The sequence below is a fragment of the Adiantum capillus-veneris genome, chromosome 18 (genome assembly GCF_014529385.1).
Source record: "Adiantum capillus-veneris isolate H3 chromosome 18, ASM1452938v2, whole genome shotgun sequence".
NCBI classification, from domain to species: domain Eukaryota; kingdom Viridiplantae; phylum Streptophyta; class Polypodiopsida; order Polypodiales; family Pteridaceae; genus Adiantum; species Adiantum capillus-veneris.
Window position 1 is genome coordinate 126,394,876 of NC_140948.1, and position 23,681 is coordinate 126,418,556.

A 23,681-nucleotide genomic window follows, 5' to 3' on the forward strand; every position below is an offset into this window, starting at 1 on the left:
TAAACCGAACTCCTTGAGCTCCGAGACCATGTTGTATCCCATGTGACAACATGTGCCAAATTGAACCCTACAAGTAGGTTCGTAACAGCATAAGGCAGAAAGAGAGATTGGACACTTGGCCCAAAATACTTTGTGCCGACATGCCCTTGGCATGGCTCTGTAAAATTCAAGCGTATTTAGACGTCTCGAAAAACCGAGCAAAACATACTAAAAATGGAATAACACCAAATCAATAGATGCATACCTGGAGATTTGAACGTAATGTTCACTTACCCGTATTCAAATGGAGACGAGCACGTCCCCTACCTGAAAAACAAACAGCATTGCATTGGGAACCCTGAGTTTTGCCTTTGCAATCCAAGTCCTTGGATTAGAATCTATGTAGTCAAACCCCTTGGTAAGACTCTTTGTAGAAACTGCTCAACTAGCAGATAACGGTCCCCAACATAGTCAATCGTGTACAGAATGATTGAAATCAACTTGAAAAGTGTGTTCGTCTACTACCGCGGTGTTCGTCCTCTACTGCGTGGTAGATTGCATAATTCTTTCCTTGAAAGTATAACTGGGAGAGATCAACGGTGATCCGCAATGCAGATCAAACTGTGATCCTTAATGCCTATGGGGTGATGTAGCAATCACCCGCCGGGTCTTACCCCAAAACAGTATGTCCATAGATATTATGTAGTGCTATAGAGAGAGCAGGAGACTCACACAAGTGAACTGCCGAGCTCTTATGGATAGCCATGCTGTTGCAAGTGATTGCAACAGCATGGCAAGTGATTGCAAGTGATTGCTGCATCTATAGTTTCTTGTAGAGATCAGCTGCTGTGAGTATATCTTGAAAACAAAACAATCACCCAAAGAATGCCAATAGTTGGGCCTTGCCCCTGGCATGACAACGGCTCTTAGCCTGTTTGGCTCATAGCCCTTATGAAAAATAGTGTTCAATCGACGAACCGATGTAGACTAATTTGAGTAGCATCTTAGCCACGTGCTAGCTGTGAGTTAGAGCACCTTGGCTCAAGCTGACTCACGAGCAAAATGTGTATCAAAAGTTTAGGCTGGGCTGAGGAACTTTCCGTAAATTTCTAGTGTGTGTGTGCCCAAAATGTGTGCTCTTAGACATCTTATGCCTGACTGGTAGCTTATACTATAAGCATGCAATAATCGGCCTGTATAATGCTCTCATTGCGAGAGGGGATAGAAAACAAAAGCCACAGCTTGACCTCTTACCATGTATGGGGTCGTGACTTTAGAAAAATGACTTAAAATGACACTTTGCCTGTGAAATATGTCGTAGATTTAGGTTCCATTTAGTGGTAGTGTGCATTGACAATCTCAGCCATGTCAACCACATAGTGCCAAAGATGTGTGCCATTATCATCGATCTGAAGTGCTCAATTGATAATACATTGGCACATACGAGAAGCCGTGCTTCACACGAAATCCGGCAAAGCAGTTTGCTTTTTATAACGGCTGCTTATGGAGTCTGTCAAGCACTTTGCTTTGCCCAACAGAGAGAGCTTCTCCAAAATAAAAAATAAAACATAGACAAGAACAAACATAACTTGAAATGTACTAACCTTGTCTCCCACTTGTGGCGAGGGTTCTGGTAGTGCACTCGAATCTAGCGCATAGAGTGAAGCCTTGTCAAAATGTTATAGAAAATTGGCCTTGCCGAATCAGGAAGCATATTGAGAATCAGAGAATTGCTCAATACTGATAGAGACAGCATCTATAGCTGAACTATCAAGAGAGTGTCAAGTATTGCCAAACACATTTTTTGTAACCACTGCCCTTGGCATTGGAAGGTGTAGCACAGTTGGTGATGCCCATCTGCGTCATATATAGTGTTTTTGCCCGTATTGTGGCAAGTTATAAATACTATGGAGTGACCATGCACCCAATGCATATACATAGGTATGGAGCTTTCTCGTGAAAACCTTTCTTTTGTCATGATTTTGAGTGGCTTATCTCTTCCTCGACACGAGGTTGGAGATACAAGCGTCAACGTTATGAAAACTGGAAGACAACAAGTTTTGACCCAAGCCTTGCTCGTGGTGGCCGCATATAGAGTCCTACTGCATAGGAAAAATATGCTTTATGTATCCAATGCGTGGAGCCTCTCCCTAGTTAAAATTCATGTACCATGGTGCATCTTATGAAATTGTCAAAGGAAACACAGTTTAAAGTAAATTATCCCTGGCTATTGTTAACCTTGTCAAACTTATGTACGAAACTTGAGGACAGTTATAGTAACTGCCGGAACAAAGTGTACCTGTTGCTCGTTACTGCTGCTGGCATGCACGATCAAAACTAGCAAGAAGCCTTGCTTGTGTATCAAAATAACATTTGTTGATTTCCATTCATAGGTTCCTGTAAAAGAACCACACATATCGATTAAAAAACGACTTGAAAGAAATAGAATACCTGATGACCATGTGGAGATTGCAATGCACGGAGTTTTGATTCCATTATCAAAAACTCCACTGGATGGCCATATAATGGATGTGTTCGTGGCGGCCTGGAATCCGTTTGATGGCGCATAGCCCTTGCAGTACTCCGCATGCTTACAGTCGAACAATATCCCAAGTTTCTGTCCGCTACTTTCCATAATCTTTGGAAAACTTATTGCAATAAAACTTGAATGGGTTATCAAAACCATGGCAGAAATTGCAGAGCTTCTTCAGCAAAATACTGTGGATGCTCTCACGGTGCATGCATGCGGCTGAGAATGAGCTCACTTGGGAGCTAAAGCCATGGCATTCTGCCCGACCGTGCTGCTGCAGGCGGTTGAGAGCTTGCAGCCGGTGGGAGTGGCCCCTTAGGGTTCTTTAGGGCACTTTTAGGGCGCCCAATTTGAACAAAACAAAAAAAAGAACCGAAAATAGCTTCCACAGCTATGGCGGCCGCTGTGCAGAGGCAAGGGAAGAAGATCATGCATGCTACAAGGTCTGGCTCGAAACGCTGCCGAAACGCGTTTTGTTCTCCTGCTCAAAGCGCACCCTTCAAGCCCGTAACTTCGCAATTCCATGCAGGTCCAAGTCGGCCTTCCTCCTCCCTTAAGCGGGTGTGCCCACGGCTCTGCATACCAACTGCCCTCGACTGTTAAGGGCTCTTGCCCACGGCCTGTTTTGGCTTCTTGAGCCAGCCATGGAAGCTCTCATGTAAGAGGTTACTCCTACGGCTTCGGCCCCCTCCATGCACGCCCTCCAGTTGAAGAGAGAGAGAGAGAGAGAGAGAGAGAGAGAGAGAGAGAGAGAGAGAGAGAGAGAGAGAGAGAGAGAGAGAGAGAGAGAGAGAGAGAGAGAGAGAGAGAGAGAGATCATGCAAGCCCTGCCTCTTCCCTTACCCCCTCCTCCATGGCTGCCTTCAACCTTGAGCTCTCATACCAATGTAAGACCTAGGGTAACTGAACCTGGGATCCTCCTCCCTACTGCCCCTTATATAGGCTAGCTCCTAGCACTTGCCCTAAGCGGATCCCCAGTCCGCACTGGTCCAGCCGGCCCTTGGCCTAGGTCCTTGACCCCCTAGGTTGGGCCTTGCCCCCTAAGCCTCTTGTCCTGACACTGTTTGTAGTTCGTACTCTCAATTTTTGTTTAGGAATGTGTAAGGTTTCCAGTTTCTGAAACCTTAAAGGTTGTATAAAGCTTAATCAAACTGATATGATTATTGAAAAAGCAATGTAGAATTGTCCGACCATGGCAAATATTGGTATTTTTGGAATCTTAAGCACAACAAACCCTGCGCTAGAAATTTTCAGAATTGAATTCCGATAAAAACTGGCATAGTTATGACCCCTGGAAGTTTACATTGTGAATTGAGTAAAATAGGTAAAATTGAAGGGTTGCAGTAATCATTTAAGCATAAACTTTATTAAAGGCCTCCTAGATATTTACAAGATATTTACCAATTAAGAAAAAATAGGTAAGAATATAGCAGAATTGATATTTTAAAAGCTGGTAGGTAATGGGAGGGTCACCACTGACCTGCCAGGGACTCATTTACCAGTAGGGGGCGTTTTTTTACTTGCTGGGGACTGCTTGAACTGCAAGCAATTGCCTTTTACAGCTTGTGAGACACACTCTCTCTCACCTAGAGAGACTGCTACACAGAAATCATTAGAGATTAATCTCTAATTGATTAACCTAAACGGTAATTACTCTAATCTTTCTTAATTAGCAAGGTTAGATTAAGCTATTTTGTTAATAAATCAAAGATTAGGCCTATGTATACTCATAAATCCTCTCTTAATTAACTATTCTCTGCTGATTGTTGTAATTAAGCTTGGTAATGTTAAGCTAATTAATTATCCTATCATATTAGGGCTGAAATTAGCCAAATTAACCATGAATTAATGGTAAATATATTAATTAAGCTTAGATTAAGTTGAGGTAATTATCAGAGCTGCATTAGACAGTCATTAAGCTAAGAAAATTATCCTATAATTTTTTGAGTAATTTTCCTAATTAATTAGGCAGAATTACACTATTTTTTTAGAGAAAATTAAAGGGGAAAATAATCAAAATAATCCCAAATACTGTGAGATATTTATCAGTGGTTAAATAAGTGTTAAAAAACTTGTGATAATTAGGAGAAGCTTAGATAATTAATCTAGATAATTACTTTAGAAGAAATACTCTATTTTTGGAGAAAATTAAATAGGGGAAATTAGTAAAATGATTTCAAATGCTGTGAGATATTTATCAATGGTTAATTAGGTGTTTAAAAATTTGTGATAATTAGGAGAAGCTGAAATAATTAATCTAGCTAATTACTTTAGAAGAAATACTCTGTTTTTTGAGAAAATTAAATCGGGTAAATTACTAAACTGATTTCAAATACTATGACATATTTATCAGTGGTTAATTAGATGTTAGATAACTCATGATAATTAGGATAAGCTCAGATAGTTAATCTAGTTAATTACTTTAGAAGAAATACTCTATTTTTGGAGAAAATTAAATAGGGGAAATTAGTAAAATGATTTCAAATGCTATGAGATGCTTATCAGTCGTTAATTAGGTGATAAAAAACCCGTGGTAATTAGAGAAAGCTCAGACAATTAATCTAGCTAATTACTTTGGTAGAAATACTCTGTTTTTGGAGAAAATTAAATAAGGGAAATTAGTAAAATAATTTTAAATGCTGTGAGATATTTATTAGTGGTTAATTGGGTGGTTAAAAATCCATGATAATTAGAAGTAGCTCAGATAATTAGTCTAGCTTATTACTTTAGCAGAAATACTCTATTTTTTGAGCAAATTAAATAGGGGAAATTAGTAAACCGATTTCAAATGCTATGAGATATTTATTAGTGGTTAGTTAGGTGTTAAATAACCCTTGATAATTAGGATTAGCTCAGATAATTAATCTAGTTAATTACTTTAGAAGAAATACTCTATTTTTTGAGATAATTAAATAGGGAAAATTAGTAAAATGATTTCAAATGCCGTGAGATATTTATCAATGGTTAACTGAGTGGTAAAGAACTCGTGATAATTAGAAGAAGATCAGATAATTAATCTAGCTAATTACTTTAGCAGAAATACTATGTTTTTTGAGAAAATTAAATAGGGGAAATTAGTAAACTGATTTCAAATGCTATGAGGTATTTATAAGTGGTTGATTAGATGTTAAAGAACCCTTGATAATTAGGATAAGCTCAGTAATTAATTTAGCTAATTGCTTTAGCAGCAATACTCTGTTTTCTGAGAAAATTAAATAGGGGAAATTAGTAAATTGATTTCAAATGTTGTAAGATATTTATTAGTGGTTAATATGATGTTTAGGAACCCGTGATAATTAGTAGAAGCTCAGATAATTAATCTAGCTAATTACTTTAGCAAAAATACTCTATTTTTGGAGCAAATTAAATAGGGGAATTAGTAAAATGATTTTAAATACTGTGAGATATTTATTAGTTGTTAATTAGGTGTTAAAAAACCCTTGATAATTAGTAGAAGCTCAGATAATTAGTTTAACTAATTATCTTAGTAGAATTATGCTATTTTTAGGGATAAATTAAAGGGTGAAATTAGTAAATCATGTGCTATAATTACATTATATTTATTAGAGCTATATTATAAAGTAAAGAGGCCGTGATAATTATGCCAAGGTTAGAAAAGTAGTATAGATATTTATCTAAGTCAAATTATACTATTTTTAGCTAAAAACTAAAGAGGGAAATTAGTAAATCATGCTATATGATTACATGCTATTTATCAGAGCTATATTACATGATGAAGAGGCCGTGATAATTACGCAAGGTTAGGAAAGTAGTATTGATATTTATCTAAGTCAAATTATACTATTTCTAGCTAAAAACTAAAGAGGGAAATAAGTAATCATGCTATATGATTACATGCTATTTATCAGAGCTAGATTACATGATGAAAAGGCCGTGATAATTATTTCAAAGTTAGAAACTTAGTACAGATATTTATCTAAGTCAAAATATACTAATTTTGGTTGAAATTTCAATGTGGAAATTAGTAAATCATGCTATATGATTACATTCTATTTATCACAATTATCTTACATAATAAAGAGGCCGTGATAAATATGTCAAGGTTAGAAAAGTAGTATAAATATTTATTTAAGTCAAATTATCCTAATTTTAGCTAAAAATTGAAGATGGAAATTATATAATTAAGTTGGGAAATAATAAGATAATTACTAGAGGTAAAAAATATCCTTATCTACTTGTGGTAATTATACCATAGTTAATGAGTGAGGCTAGGAAATTATAATTGACCAAAAGTCCTATTTTTAGCAAATGATTAGTTAAAATAAATAGACTTTGTGGTTAAAAGTTTTTAGGAAAATTATAGTAAGTATAAAACTATGATATCAAGTTAAGGAAATGAAAGCTTTAAGAGAAATTAAATACAATAAATATTAAGCCCAAAATAAGTAGATTATTAGCTTAAAAGTTGATGGAAAAATTAGGAAAAAGATATAAAAAATTATAAGAAAGTTAGGAGAGCTTAGAAAACCCTTAGGGAAGCGGTGGAAAAATTTATCATGCCTATATAGACAAATAAGAAATTACTAGGTCAATAATTTATCAATTAAGACTATAAATTTAACCTTGGATGGGTTACGGTTGAATACAAAGGTTAAGTCTAGATTTTGAATTATTTACCTAATGATTAGACGTCCTTTTTATAAGGATAAGAAGTTAGGGCACCAAAAAGGACCCGAGAAAATCCTACCCTGATGATGAGGACGTAGCTCCAAAACGAACTAGAGCGTCGCACGACGACGAAGCCGTGCTTAGTAGTAGGCTTACGGAGGAGAGTCTTCATGCGGTAGCACATCAACAGATGGCCAATCAATCCCAGGTGGGTTTTTCATTATTCAATTAAGTCTTTAATTAGTTTAAGTTATTTTATAAGTTAGCATTGCATATGTAAGCATGATAAACTGGCTGAAAACGTAAGGTAACTTCCAACGTGCATTTGTTTATAATGTAGGAAAGAATTGTTTGGGTTAAAAGTGGTTGAAATAGGAAAGAAATGTTTGACCATCCTTAAGACAGCTTGTCTCAAGACATCTCCGATTCCTTAGTATAAATTGATGATAATGATTGGCTTTCTAGCCACGGATAAGTCAGTTACCCCCATGAACGTTGAGTTTCTACTCCGTGTCATGTCTTGATGTTTCTACATAAGTTAGGATACCGTTTTTACCCTAGGGGAGCCGGCCGGTTGTATGGGCAACTGGTTTGGTGTATGGGCACCCGGAACCTTGGGTGGGGGTTTATCCACTCCGGATTTGAATAAGGAATGGGTGCCGTTTTTCACCCTTAGGTGGTCTTGAGACAAGAAGAGTACTGGTCATGGTTATTATGGACAATGTTTTGATTACTGTGATGGAACGTTAAAAGAAACCATTATTTTAAATGTTAAAACAATGTGATAATAAGATAAATAAATCTTGTGTGAGTGCGGGGTGGTAAGTGGGGATTGAATAAGGTTGTCAATCATGGACGGGTGGACCTGATTAGTCAGGTAACTATCCATTCCCACGCACTAAAACGTTTTAGAAACTTCTTCACTTGGAAGAGGAAGCCACTAACGGCTGTGCCCTCACATATGTTAGGGGGAAAAAAGCGTTGGCTAAGGAAACCATAATCTGAATGATGAAGTTATAGGGCCGGAATAAGAATTTTCTTTTGTAGGCCATCTGAATACGTTGTCCCGTTTCCGCTGCGAGACAGGACTAGGCTTGCTTCTAAGGCTATAGACCCAAGCCATTGTCAATGGTAAAGGTCTATTCCTTGGATTTTTCTTGTTTAGAGACTTTGATTTTTATCAGACCTAGAGACCTGTCATGGATTCCATCCCGATCTTTGGTATTGACGGGTTGGGGACCTCACAGAATGCCCCATCTAGTAGTGAGGTGCTAGGGGTGTCCTTCGAAGTAGATGCAATGTGGCTCCCTATGGTCTAGCCCTTAGCGGTTACTAATTTGAGACTGCTCAATTACTCAACTGACATGAATATTGTCATAGGGGCCTTTCCCTTTAGTTCTCTCCGTTGCTTTGCCTTGTGAAAGATTTCGGTTTTGTTTTCCCTAGCTGCAAGGATATAACGCTCAACCTCTTGCACTTTGCCAAGACTATTTACCATCACGTAATATAACTTCAGAGGGGAATAACTCTGAAGGGCCAGGGAGTGTAGTGGATGGAATATTCCCATGGGCACTCTCAAGGAAAGTGGAATCTACATTGGACAAGAAAGTGCATTTATCTCCCCACCCCCTTCTTTCACTTCACTAGCCGCATGTTCGAAGTGAATGGCTCTACTAAAGGTCTCTCTTAAGTGGATAAACATACTAGACCCAGGCTATGGGGCCAATGCATGCATGTCTTGACTTGAACTCTCAAGTAGGGTACCCTTCCATGATGTCATAGTCAGAGGAAGATTCACTAGATGCGATATGTGGGTCTTGGGTCTCACTACCTTGGGCCTTGGCCAAAGGTCCATAACCTAATGTAGGTGGATAGTGAGTGCCCACATAATTTCAATGTTGGCGTACCGATGCTGCACCTTTGCCCGCGGTTGAACGTTCGGTGTTTGCCGGTCGTCCGCCTACCGTGTGTACATATCCTTATTCATTATATACATATGAATAAGGAGCTCCTAACTCATACTACTTCCTAAGGTTGCTCCAGCCACAGTCTCATGCTCCTCCCCTTCCGTGCGCATGCACCACACCGCACCCTCACAAGTGGTATCAGAGCACAATGACAACAATCTCCGTGCGTGATGGATTTCTGATGATCGACAACAAAAGCGAGGAAGCTTGCCGGCTATGGTGGAGCTTGTACTTGAGCTTGATGGTGGTAGATCTAGCAAGGCAAATCCGCATTGGAGGAGGAGGAGGTTGGGCGAGATCTCGGACCTTGGCATACCTGCGAGTGCAGCCCCCCCTCGAAGAAGAGGGATCTTGAGAGAGAATCAAAAAAATTGTGCAAGAAATCTCTGCAAAGAGTATCACAATGAGCTTTGGTAAGCTTGAGTGCAAGCTTGTCGGTTTGAGGGAAATTCAAAGGCTTGTCAAAAGGGAAGAAGTGAGCAAGCTTTCGGTCGGGGGCCGGAAACTAGAAGGAGGAATTTTGCAGAGCAGTCGGAACTTGAAATTGAGACCTTGTGAGTAAAGGGGCTCCATTGCAAGCTTGTCAAGATGGGGCGTTCGGTAGCACTAGTAAAGAGCATCCAATTGGGGGAAGCTTAAAATCGAGCAATTTTTGCAGCACTAGATTTGGGCAGAATTGGCAGCCAGTCAATTGTTGGTAAAACTTGATAGTTGAGGGGAAACTGAGCAGTTGTAGGAGGTGAAATTTGGGAGATTGTGTGTGAGCGCGCATGCGTGCACACACAAACATTGGATTCCAAAGGAAGCTCATTTGTAGCGCTGTGGTTAATCAACATTAAGGGCCATTATGTGAATTGGGAGAGCAAGCATGGCTTGGGAGTACAAATAAAATAAAATTGAAGTAGCTCTCAGGCAATGAAGAGCTTTAGAAGGCAATTTTCAAGCACCAAGAAGATCAAGCAAAGAGGGGCTTCTCTATAGCCCTATAAGCAGGAAACATAGAAGTATACAAATGTGTGCAACAGTGTGCTCACACACACACACACACACACACACACACACACACACACACACACACACACACACACACACACACACACACACACACACACACACACACACACTAATACACGAGTCAGTTCTCAAGTTTCACCACTTTATTTAGTTTGAAAGAAACTTGGTTTTTTACAAAAAAAAAACCCCTCCTGTCTCTTCACTTTTACATGTCTAGTAGACCATCCATGACATGATCGCACAAACAGCTGTCACAGTAGAAACAGGTGTTTGGACGTTTTGACAAAGGTAGGATTCGAGTAGATAAGAGTACACCATACTTCAAGGTCCGTGGAGTAATATTGAAATACCCTCTGAGTGGCTGGCCATAGCTGCGATACAAAAAAATCTTTCGCAAGGGAACAAACTGCGCTAGCAGATATAATCGTTCTGAAAAACCTCGCTTCATTGAATATTCTACATAATAGTATTGTGGCCCTATGCCCATTGCTTTAGTTTCCATCGCCAGACGAATGTTATTCCTAAAATGCTCTCTACCCCAAAGTGTCACCCTGGTCACTCGGTTCTGATATGTCCACCACTTCGTCTAAGTCACAGATGTGCCTAATTGCGGAAATAAAAGCTGTTCATAACAGAGGAGTGTGGCTCGCTTAGTAGACTCACTTGACTGCTGAAGATGTGCAATAGATATTGCTAAAACCTGTTCCCCAGTATGAGCCATAACAGATAAATATGTAGAATACACCTGATGACAATGTTAGATGTTTACTTTTAACTCGCAATCAGCTACTCTCGACAGTTGCTATACACTGGTTTGTTAAAAAGATGCTCGTCTTATATAGACAGATTGATGACTGAACCCAAGGGTTGTGTGTTTAACAAAAAGAAAAGCACTTTAGTTTATATGCCTCGTCTAGTTTTGCTTTAGCTTCTGTCTCTAAATCTCTCATAGTGGACGGATCTTTTACCTTAGACTTTGAAGGGATAAGTTGTTATGGATTACTGGCGGTTTGTATCCAACCAAGATTGAGAGCACTAGCTCGTATGAAGACCGTATATCGGTTTTTCAAATATGGGCTTACATACACTTGCTATCTACTGCCACTTGCAAGTTAACGCATAAAATGGTTTGGTAGTTTGTTGTAGTGTTTTATTGTGAATGTGGGACCGCCTTGTACATAGAGGAAAAACGTACCTTTTATAACTCTCACCTATATGAGGTTTCGTATTCTCTGTAGTACCCTATTGTGTATATCGCACGCTGGCGTTCCGCCGCTTGTAAGGAATACCCTGGCTTTGCTGAGCTGAGACGTTTTGTGAGCTCTCTTCTGGCTTCTCATTCCCAGATCTTGTGCTGAGTATGATCCCAGAGTGAATGGTCTTGAAGGCCGGCCTTGATGGGGGAAGCGTGCAGTTTTCATGCCCGTCTATAGCGTGACAGAAGCTCGCCTGTAAATGGATCATAAGGTGAGCGCCTATGCTCACTTAGCACTGTGATTTGTGACCTCTGTGTTGCATTCAATTCTGCATTGCTGTGTGACTTCATCATGCCGAAAAAAAGTGATAAATCTATCATGGAGGCTTCTGCATCAAATTTACAGGTTATATTTCTGTTTATTTCTAAATTAAAAAAAAGGGAAGATATTGTAAATCGGATTCTGCCTGTTTGCTTAACGGGAATTAATGCTTCAAATTTATGATTGATATATCAGTTAACATTGGTAAAATTTAACTGCTCTTGGATCTGGTGCTTGAGGAATTGTTTGGACTGGTTACTGGATGAATTTTGGAAATTATGGCTAGGGCATTTGGCTACCGGATGATTGTGACTCTAGTAGTTTACTTTAGGGCAGCCGAATGGGATGTAATGGGATGAGGATATTGATGGTATGCATATCATTAAATGGTTGTTGATTTGAAAGCATTTAAAACTAAAAAATTTAAAACTTGAAAATGTCTGCTGACATGGATTTTTTGCCGGGGTTGTTGCTTACCAGTTATAATTTGCAGGTTATATTTCTGTTTGTTTCTAATTTTTTAAAAAAGGGGGGATACTGTTAATCGGATTCTGCCTGTTTTCTTAACGGGAATTAATGCTTCAAAATAATGATTGAGATATCAGTTAACTGGTAAAATTTAACTGCTCTTTCAATTTGATATGGTGCTTGAGGAATTGTTTGGATTGGTTACTGGATGGAATTTTGGAAATTGTGGCTGGGGCATATTGTTACCGGATGATTGTGACTCGAGCAGTTTACTGTAGGGCAGCCGAGTGGGATGTAATGGGATGAAGATATTGAAGTTATGCATATCATTAAATGGTTGTCGATTTGAAGCATTTAAAACTTGAAAATGTCTGCTGACATGGCTTTTTTCCGGGGTTGTTGCTTACTAGTTGTAATTTGGAGGCTAAAATGAAACTTTTTAGGAATTGTTGTAACTCACCAACGGTAAGAAACCCTAAAAATGGTTATCTCAAGGGTGACTTACTCCTTCTCGCTTGGTTCTGTACTTGGAGTTATGTGTATTTACCAGCAAGGATAGGGATTTTTTACTCTCTCCAGCTTACTATACAGACTGAAGGTAAGTAGTCTTGTTTTAATTTTTTAATAATAGACCTGGTTCTGGAACCGATTTATCTGATATAGGGAATTATGGTATGTGTTTACCTCTGGACTGTTGGAAGATATGAGCCTCGTAGAGTAAAGTTGAAGATTTCCATTTTATAAACAATTTGAAGGAACAAATTCCATGTTCTATAAATCAGGGTATTTTTGGGATTTGATAAATCTGACTCTGGTCGATTGGAAATGACACCTCTCTTGTTGATATATATGTATGGCTGTATTGTGGTTTGGAAGGCATTCTGTCTATTAAGGAAAGGGTAGTTCTGACTGGCTGAGGATGCCGATTTTTTGAAGAAGGTAAGTATGAATTAGTCACTGCAGGGATTTGAATCAGGCTGATGGTTTTATAAAAATATATATAAAATATGTATTGCTCAAAACTGTCAGCAGAGATTGTCGAATTCCCTGATAAAGTTGTAAAACTAAAGATTCGGTTTACGATGGGTACATTTACTGACCGCAGGCTGACTTTGTCCTTAGTACTTATACCTAATGTCGTGAAAAGTCTAAAGAGACTCTGGCTGAACTGATAACGTTGCTCCAAGTTGTTGCCTAATTGGATGATGCTCGGAAAGCTGAAAATGACTTCGCATATCCTAATTTGGTGGAAATTTGGTTGTGTTTCTTCTCCCTCGTTTGTTTTTACCATAATACTTCACAAGATGGTTAATGTAATGGAAGGTTTGCTTGGCGAATCTCTGATTCAGCTTATCAAATGACTGCTTCTGGCTGTGAATGTTTTTTTCCTTGAGTAATACAAATAAACTTTACAGCTTCTGACTTGCTTCGTATATGATATATCTTATTTATGTGAACTTTTCTTGGCCTACTAGTATGCAATATTTACTACGGGAAGTTTATAAATGTTCTTGGCTTGATACGTTTACTTCGATTATATTTCGGAAATTGTCTGGACTTGCTCTATTGACTGAGTTGTCTAAAAAACTATGGTAGGATATCACGTTTTATTACGAACTTGGACAAAAGTTTGTCAGTCATTGCATAATGACAGTGGCAGTTTTTATATTTGGGATTATAGCTTGAAAGGGCTTAGGTCTGAAAATTAGTTAATCATCTCTGGTTTATTAAAAAAAAATATATATATATATTTGGAAAGTTTTTTGGATTAAGAACTGGTCCGAAAGTCAAATTTTTTTAGACTTCTCATTTCGAATGAGGTGCTGTCCTTAACTGAAATCTGGCCATTAATGGCATATAGTTTGTAGTTCTCTCTTGTCTGATTAAGAAAGTAGTTCGTGTCTGGCTTGGATAATCTGCCTATAAAACCTACTAAGGTTTTTGGAAAATTTTTATGTTTTTAATCCTAAAATTAAATAGCTACACTATGATGATTTCACTTTCCGTATTGGATTGGCAATAATCCATGGATCTTTTTCATTAAAAACAAGATACTAGATAAGAACTGTGTTTTTTTAAAAGTGACATGGATAACAACTGGGATGCCCAGCATCACCTGCGTACAGTCACGTGTTAACGAATTGTTTTCTTGTGGCTATGGGTGCAGGTGAGGGATACCTTTTTTGATTAAACCATTCAGTTCTAAGTTATTGATGACTGTGGATGTTCGCTTAACTTGAAGCTACATTACTCCGAAGTTGGGGACGGCTTCACCCCATGATTTACATTGATATCTTTATTGCCTTGTACAAAATTTATTTTCAACTGTAAATAGATTATTGTACAATACCATTGTATTGTCCTAGAATTAGTGGTCTGTGAACAGTAGTGTTCGTTTGCGAATATATAGGTATATATATAGGTATATATATATATATATATATATATATATATATATATATATATATATATATATATATATATATATATATATATATATATATATATATAGATAGAACTGCTACACACACACACACATTGTTCTTGGATCAACAGGCAAGTTGACACAGAGAGAGTGCAAGCGTATGCACGATGGGCGAGTACGCACGAGCTCTTCCCCCTGCATCATATCAGCTCTCCTCCGACATGCATATAGCATCGACAAAATCAGCTTCCAACATCAGCGATTAGCATTGTCTCGACACATCCGTTTTGACACCGATTTTTGTGACTCGGTATCGGCGACGGTATCGACACTTCCGTTTGGCGGCGAAAGCGGCATTGACGATGTTTTCCTCAGATTTGACATAGCGAGAGCAGCAGGGCTCTCCTCCAACATAGCCTCGCCATCGGCTTCCCTCCCACGCTCATTCCGGAGTAGATTTGACTCCGACGCAGATCTTTGGCACCCCGACATCCCGACCTCGACATTGCAGGAGACTAACGAGCAAGAGTAGCATCGACTCTCCTCTACCCCCCCACCTAGAGTGGCTTGGCTCTGAGGTAGTCTCCATGGCATTTTGATTTTGACAATTCTCCAATTTTTGGCTTTGACAACACACATACGACACATTTAGCTCCGATGAGGTAGTGTGTGCCAGCTTTCCATCAATTTTGCTCACCGGTCACATAGTCTTTCTGGCACAGCTGATGCGGCACATGTAGTGCTCATGTGTGATTATGTGGAGCATTCCATAGAGTTGTTGGCACGGTCTTGTTCATTTCATGCTATATATGCATTTGTGGATACAACTTGAGCTTGGTATAGCTTGCAGGTAGCAGGTTTGTAGGTTTACATGTGTTTTTGGACAGGTATACGTCCTTAGAGCCACTCAGTCAGAAGTGAGCTGTTTTGCCATGCTTTTGGTAGTGTATGTAGGCCATTTGTGGATCTATTTACTGAGACACTGAGTGTTTGTTTTGGTGCAGCTTTTTGGTAAGATTTTTTGAGATTTTTCTCAAAATACAGGGGAAATTCTATCCGTTGTGCCAAGATTCTCACTGTGTTTTTCCCGTATTTGCATATTAGCCTTTGCTGGTTTAATGGTTGAGTTTATCACACTCTAGTAGTTATCTGCAATTTTTTGGCTTGCAATTTGTGTTGAGTTTTGGCTCAAAGGAAACTCTGTTCATTTTTCCACGTCATCTTACCATACACGTTTGCGGTGTTTACACTAGTGTGACGCTTCGTGGAGCTTTACAGACTATACAAAGTTGTCTGCGAGATTTACGTGTAGACTCTAGCATGGATATACATGCTCACTTACCACTAGAGTCGATACAACTGCATGTAGATCGACTGAGTGAGCTAATGGGCATAGGTTGAGAGTCTCTCACCTTGTCTCTTGTACATACTAGTAGTTTAGCTAGTAGGTCTCACTTATCGGCGCATCACCTTTAAGTGGGAGTTTGTTGGGGTAAAGGTGTTGCGCCTTTGCCCGAGGCTAGACGGTCGATGTCCGTTCGCCGGTCCAATGGCGTTTCTGTTTTTTCTTTTCTAATTTTTATTTTTTCATTTTTTTAATTCAATTTTTTTTCAAGAATTTAAAAACAAAAATGCAAAATTTACATTAATTGACAACAACTAACAATGCCTATGGACTCAAATTGGAAGTAAATCCCAGTACATCTGACGGCTACGACACATCAAGAACAACAAGTATGTGTGGAGACTCAATGACATTGAGTTCCTCTATTTTCACATTGCTCTTAGGAGGTGCAAAGCTTATGACAATTGCTTTACCTTTCTCTTTGTGCAAGAAATGGCAATCTTTTTTCATGTGTCCTTTCTTGTGACAATGGTAGCATTCAATGTTCTTTGTGTCATGTCCACGACTCTTGCTATGCGCATTCTTGTAATCCTAAGAGCAACATGATAGTGACTATGACCTCTGTACCTTAGATTGTTTTTCTGGCTACTTCCACTAGCCATATATGCATCACCATGGCCACAAGTGTCAAGAGATTGATGTTGAATCTGTTTTAAGAGAAAAGCATAGTGACATCACTAAAAACAAGCTTGTCCTTAGGGGTGGAGTTAATAATGGCAGTGCTAAATGTATCCCATGATGTAAGCAAAGGGCATAGCAAGAAAATGGCTTTCATTTCATCATCAAAATTAATCCCCTTTGATAACAACTGAATAAACAATCAATTGAACTCATTTAAGTGTGAACTCACACTACTACCTTCTTTCATATGCAAACACATGAGATTTTTCATGAGAAAAACTTTGTTTGAGGCACCCTTGCTATCCCAAGCTAAGAATAATGACTCCTATAATTCCTTTGCATTAATCTTTTCCATAATCATAAACAAAATGGACTCACCAATGTGTTGGCAAATGATCGCCATAGTACGAGCATCAAGCTCCTCCCACCGATCATCAGTGTAAACACCCTCTTTACACTCTTTCAATGGCGTCACAAGGCCCTTATTAACAAAGACATCAAGCATACACCACTTCCCTATCTTGAAGTTTGTGCCATCAAACTTCTTATATAATACTTTTCTTTCTTGAAAGTTATAACAATGATTGACAAGAGCAAATGCAAGAGAGTGAGGCTAGGATTTATGGAAAACTTTTTGCAATTTTTTTGGGAGAGTTTCCTTTGCACAGAGATGAAAATCTCAACTGAAAACTTAGCAAAAATCACTGCAATGTCAATGCAAATAAGTGCTATAAGAAAACTAGAGGACTTGCACAAAAAATATGGTAGAATATCCTCTATACAGAGATCAAAATCTCAAGCAAAACTAAAAAGAAATCAACGCATAAAATATCAAGGGTGTTCTTTGGGCATAAACTCGCATATATTGCTCAAAACAACTATACCAGCTTGGCATCAAAGCACCTATACCCATCTATACATGTCCTATGGTGAGGCCATGAACGGGGATTTGCAACAACCTAAACCACCTCACACTGGGTAACCTCGCCCCCAATGGTTGGGTTAAAAAACCTCACGCAATGACCCTAACAAAAAGGTTATGCAAACACGACTAGCCATAGTCTTAGAAGTCTCTTTTGGATCGAGTCTTAAAACCAGTCGAAACTGAAATTGGCTCTACAATGACATACAATGGCAGTGTCCGCAACACACTGTACATTCAAAAATATAAAACTATAATTACAAAACCATAGGACACAAAGATGCCGATGAGTAGCAAGCAAAAGCATAGAACTATCTCCTTTCAGGGAGTAAAACGCTCTCAATAGAGCACAAGCACTCTTAAGTTCTAGTCATGCATAAAATATGCATCCAGAATCCCACTGGAATTGTAATGGCTTTCACTATCAAAGATGCTCACAAATCTATTGTGTTAGGAGATTTTGATTTTAAAAAAAGTTTTTAAATCCGAGTTTTATAACTCAAGTTATGAGAAAAATAGTGACCTGTTATCTATCTACCCTAAACTGAGCAACTTGCCTCTCTCTCTCTCTCTATGAGCAATAGCTCTTGGATATAACAATGGCTCTTGGACCTTGTGGGTACCAAGGCAACTAAGTGAGCTCTTGCCTTGCCGTCCTTGTCAAGCTTGCCTTTGCCTTTGTCCTCTAAAAAACTCGTGCATCTGATTTTGGCTTCTTACTTCTAAGCAAAACAAACTGATGGATTTCTTGAGAACTCCATTGGAGGAATGTCAGTGATACCAATGTTCGATTGCATCATGAAGTAGAGGAATTGTCACTTCCCTTGGATGCTTGTCACAGTCAAATCCATAAGGCAAGCAACATCACCAACAAAATTAAGGAAATCGTGTTTCAGTTTTGGTTGGCAAAATTTGCACCTCCTCAAACAAGAAAGATGTTGTTTGAAAGAGGATAGGCAAGAGTGTGCATGTGCTCTATCCAGTTCATCTACTCAATTTGCCTCAGGTATATCCCCCCCAAACATGTTGAGAGTGTGTAATAGCGGTTTACTAAATGCTTGAACATGCTTTTGAATGTTTCCAAGTGCGTGGCAGTTAATTATAGTACTGTAGTGCTTTACATAGCTTTGTAAGTGATTACTTATAAGCACTTTTAGACCACTTAACCATTGTCTATAGTGCTTGACAGACCTTTATAAGTGATTACAAGTACAAGTGCTTTTGAGTGGTTCAATATGCTTCCAAGTAGTTCCATGTCATTCCAAGTACATCTAAATGCTTTCGTGTGCCTCTAAGTGCTTCCAAGTGCTTCTGAGTGATTCCAGGTGTTTCAAAGTGCTTCATAGTGCTTCTGAATCTAAATGTTGCATCTAAATGTTTTTGTGTGCCTCTGAGTGCTTCCAGGTGCTCCTGAGTGCCTCTTAGTGATTCTAAGTGATTCTAGGTGTTTTGAAGAGTTTCATAGTGCTTCCAAGTGCTTCTGAATGTTTCTAGGTGCTTCTAAGTGCTTCCCAGAGTTTCTAAGTGCTTCATAGTGTTTCTAAGTGCTTTATGGTGCTTCATATTGCTTTATAATGCTTCCAAGTGCTTAGTGATTCTAAGTGCATCTTAGTGCTTTATAGTGGTCCTAAGTGCTTCTTAGTGCTTTATAGTTCTTGTAAGTGGTTCTAAGTGCTTCTAAGTGTTGTTGAGTTCTTCTAAGTACTTAATGATTCTAAGTGCTTTATAGTGCTTCTCAATGCTTTTGAGTGCTTCTAAGTGCTTTTAAAAGCTTCCAAGTTCTTCTAGGTGTTTATGAGCGATTCGTATCGCTTCCTAGTGCTTCCAAGTCATTCCGAGTGCTTCCAAGTCATTTCAAGTGCATCTAAATGCTTCCTAGTGCTTCCAAGTGTCTGAGAGTGCTTTATAGTTTCCAAAAATCAGGACTTTTACACTCCCTTTCTAGGTGTGTTGGAGATCTTTTCTCTCTTTACACTCTCTAAAACATCCTTTAGTAGTTCTTCATGGAAAATGCGTCTAAAAGCTCTCTTTAGAGGTCATATCTAGTAGATTTGCATTGCTTTTTTGACTCTCCTTCCCTCTCTCTAGAGCCATAGCAGATATGGAGCTTACCATGATGCATTCTCTCCAACCATCCTTGTCACACTAATTGAATAAATATGTCAACTCAACAAATAAGTTAACACTAACCTAGAGCACAAAGGCTGTATAACATACCACCACATTGGTGGTCTTTAGAGATAAAAAGTGAATCTTTGTAAACTACCATTCCTACTCCTTGACCTACTCAATTAAATGCAATGCTTACCCTTCCCAGGTACTTTTACAACGCTCAGTTATTCAAATGCTTCATAGACTCTCACCCAAGGCAACATGAAATGACGTAGCTATTTCATGCATGGATGCAATGTGTGTGCACAAGTGATCAAACAAGCATGCTTCCCACTCCATTTTTACTTTACTACAAAACCTAAAGCACAGTCATTCAACTAAAAAGCATCAAAAAAAGATTCAACATTCAAATAAGCAAGCAATCCTAATTAGCAAATTCAAACACACGTGCACTAAGCATCAAAGAGACAAAACATTGGTTCTATTCAAAATATCAACCATTATGCATGGGGGAGCATGTGAACGAAGAATAATAAAAGCAAGATTATCCTTAAAATGAATATGGAAATTATGGAGATCCTTGTTGTTCTCAAAGCTTACATGCTTTGATGTGACTAACTCCTCAACTTTGGAAACCTCAACATGAGCTAAAAGTGACTACTTATCATGATAGGCTTAAAAAACGAGGGTGCACACTCAACTATGCCGGCCAAAACCAATTAATTATAGTCTCTACACCTAGTTTTGAGCTCTGTGAGTGTTACATTATTACAAGAGAAATCACCAAGCTTTTTGATTAACGCTATCTATACCAAAAAAATAGGGATTTATATATCCAAAAATACACGGTCCATCAATACAAAAGATGAATTAAGTACAAACACATAGTGGCTTACAAGAAAATGATACAAAATTGGTAGCGTCCTTTGGACCTATCCTTTTTAGCCATTTTTCTCCACTTTGATTGCTTCTTCTGTCTCTCAGGCATGTTCTCCACCTTCAACATAAATTCCCTACTTGTGTCACTTTTGAGTACACAACTCCCACCATTAAATAGATGTTAAAATGTATCATATACATTCTATCAGCTCATATCTATCTTCTTGGTACATGTTAAAAGGGTGTAAAAATTCATTTCACAGCCTTACCATCCAATTTCCTGCATTGTTGCTTAGGCACCAAAGCATAAGCTAGACAACCAAAGACATGCAACTGACCGATGCATGGCTTCTTGCCATACCAAGCCTCAAGTGGAGTGATAGGACAACTATTTAATACCTACATAGCACACATGAAAGCCTCAAAACACTTGATCATCAAAAATTACAACAGGGCATAAGGTGTTGTTTTGATTGCCATTAAAAAAAACCCCAAAAATATCCCAAAACACTAAAAAATAAGCTTTTAAGCTTGCAATTGTTTTTCAAAAAAATTATGGCTAAAAAATCTTAAAATTTCTATGTCATCCTTCATTTAACAATGAAAGATCTTGTAAACAATGAAAATTGACGAATTTATAATCACATGTTTAACTCAAAAAATTTACATCCCCATAAACACATCAACAAGACTATGTCTACTTTTGAAATAAAGCTTCATAAACAAAACTAAAAACTAAAATTAACTTTTAATGCAAGACATATTTAAACTTGCACAAAAAGTAAATTTTTTCTAAAAGTTAAGAGAAACCATTACAATAAATATAGGCACTCTATTTGCCAGTTCTTCACAACAATTTTTTTTTCAAAACTTGGTCTTTAATACTATATTAAGCCCAAATATATATGGATTGATTGGAAACTCTTCTTCTTCCTCTTTGTTTTTCTCATCCTCTTCATGATTAGTTGGAGGAGAATCATCTTCACATCCATCACCATGACCGCTCCCACATCTCCTATATCCACCACATTTGGCTCCTCATAAGATTCCATATCAACAACTACATTCGTTCGTCTGGTCCAAAGGGAGGTTGTGGTTTGCCTTATGCATCCACAACCCTTGGATGTGTTACCATGTTTTTCATACCAACTTCTTGAAATTCATGCGCCTGACAACTCCTTGAGTGCAATGACACGTTGTTGGATGAATCTTACTTGTAAAGGATCTATCTCAACGGCAACAACATTTCATCCTTTCTTCAAAGCACTCATTGTAGTTGTCCCTATATCAACAAATATACAAAACTTGACATATCTTTATCAAACAAATATCATCAATGTATAAATTTTAAAATTGAGTAGTACCCATTCCTGCAAAAAGATCTAAAATCCATTTTCCTTTCATTGAGAGAAGATCAATAAAATCCATCATCAACAATTGTGGCTTTTGATACGGATCCATGATCTCACTAGAATCACTAGAATTATCTTGAAGTTTTTTACACACCCATGGTTTACTAAAAAATATTTGTGCGATTTGGTTACGCAACAAAGTTGAAGCTACCGCTACAACTAAGACTAGAGGGAGAAAAAACTCCCACGGTAGCAAACTCTACAGCAAAGGATAACCTATCCAATTGAGAGCCTTTTATGTTAGGTTTTGTCCTACCAAAAAGACAAAACTACATCATCATCATACCCAAAAAAAAAGAACGCTAAAAAAAATATGAACCATCTGACTAACCAAATGCATAAATGATGGGTCATGGAGTTATCTGCAAAAGCCTTTTCAGCATCAAAAATTTGATCATGAGCATGAAAGAATACTATCAACCAAGATTCAAGTATTGTGACTTTTTTGAAAGCTTCTATGACCTTTTTGTAAGCACTAAGGCCATATTTAACATCATCATTTATAGAATGAGGTGCTTTAAAGCCATAAGGAGCATCTGCAATTTCAAGAGTGTAGTGGCGTTTGGGAACAAAGCTCTCCATGTTCTCAACTTTGCCTTCAAACACAGAGTATTGGACAAGCAATATAGTAACTTCATCCGAAATAAATGTACAAATATCAGGAGTGCTAACAATGTTCTGAGCATCCTCAAGTCTTCTTCTCTTAGTTCTAGCTCATCCTAAATGTTGTTCAAATTCTTGAGGAATGCTTTTAATTGAAGCTCGTGAAGTACAATTCTGTAAAAGATAAAAAAAATAAAAAACAAAATAAAACACTAACATGTATTACTTCCAACATATAACATTGCTGTTTAAAGAGATGAGAATATGATATTTGTTTTCTAAAATACAAAAATGTGAACACTATCATGTATTCTGGAATACTTCCAACGTTTTACATCGCTGTTTAAAAAGATAAGAATAGGATATTTATATTAGAAAATACAAACATGTAAACACAATTTCCATTCCATTTACACCTTAGCAGTCAAGCAGCTAGACTCGGAGTTTAGTGCTTTTGGTATAGGCTAGAAGTTGGGGACTTGCTAGATCTACTCTTGATAAGCATAGGGAGTTGTGAGTGAGATACTAAAAGCATTTCATTCAGCATTTTTTTCGATGCTTTGAAAGTACTATTTTACCATTTTACTTTAGTTCATACCGTTTGTCTATTTTTGTTTCTAGGATTTATTTCATCACTTAGGAGTAGGTTAGGTAACATCTAAAACCATCAAACTGGGCTGAGAAGTTCATTAAAAAAAAAGCAAAAACCATATTTTGGCAAGTGAGACCTTAAACTCTGAAAGATTGAAAATTTGATGGTCAAAACTCAAAAGCTGATTTAAACCCAAAAAGGTTTCAAACTTAAACCAAAATGAAGTAGTTGTATTTCAAAATGGAAATTACTTAAATAACCAAACACTTATCGCATTTTTAAAAAGAAAAATAAAACGCTCCAATGCAAAGTGGTGACTTGTAGTTGGATGATGAGTTTGCACCTCGATTCAATCCTTACAATTAAGCTTTTCAATCATGATGAATTGCATGTAAAGAATGTCTTTTGCTTAGAGAAAAGAAAAAAGGATTTAGACAAATAACAAAAAACAATGTAACAAAAGAATTTTATCGAAACTTACTTTTCAAACTCTTTAGATGTAAGGACATGGGTCCTATGGGCAAGGCCACCGGCACGGCCTGACAGTGTGTACGATAGGGGGAGGCTATAAGCTAGCACATTTGGGTGGAGACTAGCACATGCATT